Below are 4,062 nucleotides of genomic sequence, written 5' to 3'. Positions count from 1 at the left end.
ATGCCGAAGACAATATGCGCGCCGGACTCGTCGTCATTTAAGCCTGGTTCAGGGGCTACTGAGGGAGTCCTGGACTAGGGGGTGTCCGGATAGCCGAACTATCATCATCGGCCGGACTCCAAGACTATGAAGATACAAGATTGAAGACTTCGTCCCGTGTCCGGATGGGACTTTCCTTGGCGTGGAAGGCAAGCTTGGCGATACGGATATGTAGATCTCCTACCATTGTAACTGACTCTGTGTAACCCTAGCCCTCTCCGGTGTCTATATAAACCGGATGGCTTTAGTCCATAGGACGAACAACAATCATACCATAGGCTAGCTTCTAGGGTTTAGCCTCCTTGATCTCGTGGTAGATCTACTCTTGTAACACACATCATCGATATTAATCAAGCAGGACGTAGGGTTTTACCTCCATCAAGAGGGCCCGAACCTGGGTAAAACATCGTGTCCCTTGTCTCCTGTTACCATCCGCCTAGACGCACAGTTCAGGACCCCCTACCCGAGATCCGCCGGTTTTGACACCGACATTGGGCCCCCCTACCCGAGATCCACCGGTTTTGACACCGACAACGGTGCTCTACGCAGACTCCCAAGAAGCCCTCGTGCATGTAGTACGGGTCAGCGACACAGATATGAGATATCTGCTCAAACCCGATGATGTAGTTCATGTGCAAGGCATAAAGGCGGACAAACGTAAAATCCAGCTTCTTCACGTGAAACATGTCGAATATGTAATCGAATCGGAGGAAGAACTTATCCGCGGGGAAGCTGTCGATGTACGACATTTGCCGCGGAACGTTAACCACGTAGAGTGGGTATCCTGGATCTTTCGAGGCGATGAGGCCTTTCTCTACCCGCAGCACATCGTCATGAAGTCTCCTTAGATCGTCGAATCTGGCCTGTAGCGCTGTTGCAGGTAGGATTGATTGACCAGGGATATGCCATTTATCCGCATCGGGGATATCTATACGGTCCTGAAGCCGAGGCTGCTGAGGCGGCTGGATCATAGAATCAGCTTTTTTGCCTTTCCTTGCTCTCTTCCTAGACTTCTTTACTACCAGAAGGTCGTCCATAATACATTGAGACGGCAATTCAGGCACTGACTCATGACGCTCAAACCCTGAGGAGGCGCCATTATAGACATACTGTTCAGTGCCACCGTCGTCCTCATCCTCATCCATGGCGACGTCATCAGCGACTAATGGAGCCTCCTCCTTACCCCGTCCGCTATCACCCAACCCGACACCCGACGCTAATTGGGTAGGTGGGGTGTTGATGTTCATACCTTGCTGAGGCTGCGTGCTCGTGGGTGTGCTCCCGACCGCCTCCAGACGAAGCGGACTCTTTGGCCACAATAGGACCCACCCATTGCAACAATCACCAAGCCACCGTGGTGTCTCCTCGTCATCCACCAGTAGTATTGGAGGAGGCAAATTCTCGTGGCCCGGTTTGACACTGGCCACGGAAACCTTGAAGGCGTTCGGGGGGATCGGTCGGCTGTGGAACAATGGTTCCTTTGGCTCCATTATCGTCGCCTTCCCCACGTCCACCTTCTGGTCGCCGATGGTGTACAATATGGTGCATGGGGTTTCGTCGGCCTGCAAAGAAAAGTCTGTGACGTGAGACATCCGAAAGGCAACGAAAACGGGAGATTATACATTTATATTGAAGGGGGGCGGTGTGACAGATACCGTGAGGGCGTCGAGCTCAGCCAAAGATGAAGCACCACCGAGCACGTCTGGTGCGGGAGCAGGTGCGGGAGCCGGTGCGGGAGCCGGTGCGGGAGCAGGTGCGGGAGCCGGTGCGGGAGCAGGTGCTCCCAAGAAGTCAGCAAGGGGAAAGTCCTCTGCATTTTTTTTTGGATTTTGCCTTGTCCAAGTGAAAACGCCCGTCACAAAGGAAGTAGACAAATCTGCAACCACCTGTTTTGCGGCAGCTACCGCTGTTGCGACTGTCTGAGATGATTTCTTCTCAACCGCAATCTCAACCTTCTTGTCGATGTTTTCTTCAGTTAACCTCCGTCTTTCCTTTCTCTCCTCTGTGGTCTCACGGTAGTACTTCTTCCACGTGGCGCCGTCTCCGACACCGTGCACGCGTCCATACGACGGTCGAGTATCCACCGGTTGTCGTTTCAATATGTTCAACGCCCGGTTGAATGGAGTGTCCCACTTGGGCCTTGCCAATGCCTCAGATGGCGAGTCGCTTTTGGCCGCAATCCGGTGCTGCTCTCTCTGCAAAAGGCACAAGGATCATTTACTAATATGACTAACGTGTGACCAGCAGTCTCATGAACTCCGTAATGACCAGTGTTGTCTCGTAAACCTTCTTCACTGGGTCCCAACGATGCCGGGCCCTCAGGACGTCACGCTCCTACGGGACGGTGAAATCCGCCAAGGGGTCTGGGATGCCCAGACTCGCGGCTTCCGCGTCCTCCTTGGCCCATTTGGACCTCTTTCCGCCGTAACCACGGCTTCCGAGGTGGTGGCTCCCAATGTTCCTCTTTTGAAGCCCCTTCATGTAATTAAACTTTTTTTGGCAGCTTCGGCCTCGCAAGACTCCTTGAATATTTGAAACTGCTCTTTCGTGATTGTCGGATTATCCTTTACAATCTCGGAGTAGGGTTCCTTCTTGTCGATGATGCTTGCTTTCACTCGAGTTTTCCAAGCGGCCAACGCGTCGCTAAACTTGGTCATGGCGTGTTTGTTTATCTTCTTCATTGCCGGTTCCTCGTCTGGATCTTCATAGTCCTTCTCATTCTGGCCCGGGAACAAGAATATCTGGTAAAACTTCTTTAGGAGGGAGCTCCTCATATTTTCTATCTTCTGTAGTTTCTCATCATTGATGGTGGCGGTTGTCCGTACGATGCAGCCTATTTGATTGTCGTAGCATCGATGCGCTTCCTCGGGCGCCTTTGGCTCAAAAATGCCGTCGTCCACCTTCGTGACCACCAGTCTAGTAGTCCTGAGTTTGTTAGGAAGCCGTTGCCTCTTTGCTTTCGGTTCTACACCGGCTCCACTCCCCGAGGCAGCACCGGTCTCAGTCTCAGCGCCGGTCTCGATGCCGGTCTGAGTCTCAGCGTCGGTCTCAGTCTCAGCACTGGTCTACGTGTCGGTCTCAGTCCCCGATGCCACCGGTGGGCCCAGCAACAACATCGGTTGATCGTCCGTAAGGCTAAAAAATTCGTCTGCCGCCCGGTAGACGTCGTCGCAATCACCAGAACCCTGTCCTTCATCGTTGCTAGCCATGTTTCCTATGATTAAATCTAGTCAATTAATTCTAGACCTAATAAAATGAATAATGACATAAAAAGGCCTATTGTTTTGCAGGAATGTTGACTCCTTCCTGGTGCGGCAAATCACGGGCACTCGATATGTCCTAGTTTGTAGCACAAGTCATGCCAAAATTCACGGAAAATTTCGGCATGACCTTTGCTAAAAAGTGGACAAATCGAGAACCTGAAATTTGCCGGAACAGAAATGAATCAACATTCCGGCAAAACATAGGCCACTCAGCATCATTCCCTGGAAACAGTGTTCAAATATCCCTCTTCGACACCGCAACACGTGTCCAAATATACACGAGCAACCACATGTCCAAATTTCACAAGCTAATTCAAAAACAAAGTGTAGAAGAAAATTCATTTAACTACTAATAGAACAAAATTCAGTTAACTTTAGTGCTCTATAATGATGAAAGGAAAAAAAATTCAGTTAACTACTAATTTCATTCATTTAGGTTATTCATTTAACATCACCTAATTAACCTACTGTACCACTACTACTAGCAGCACTACTAACCTAATTAACCTAGCAAAACTCTAGTGCCCTAACTGAAAAACATCTAATTAACATCTACTAGTACCACTATTGCCCTAACCTAAATAACATCTACTAGTATCACTATATACTATACAAGCAGCATCTACCCTAATTAAACCCTACTGCCCTAACTAACTTTTGTTGTAAACCAAATTTTTTGCTCTAAACTAATTTTTGCTCTAACATCTACTACTTAACATCCTTTGCTCTAAACTAATTTTTTTGCTATAAACAAACTTTT

This window comes from Triticum dicoccoides, chromosome 5B (genome assembly GCF_002162155.2).
Source record: "Triticum dicoccoides isolate Atlit2015 ecotype Zavitan chromosome 5B, WEW_v2.0, whole genome shotgun sequence".
In the NCBI taxonomy this organism is placed as follows: domain Eukaryota; kingdom Viridiplantae; phylum Streptophyta; class Magnoliopsida; order Poales; family Poaceae; genus Triticum; species Triticum dicoccoides.
This window is presented reverse-complemented; position numbering follows the sequence as displayed.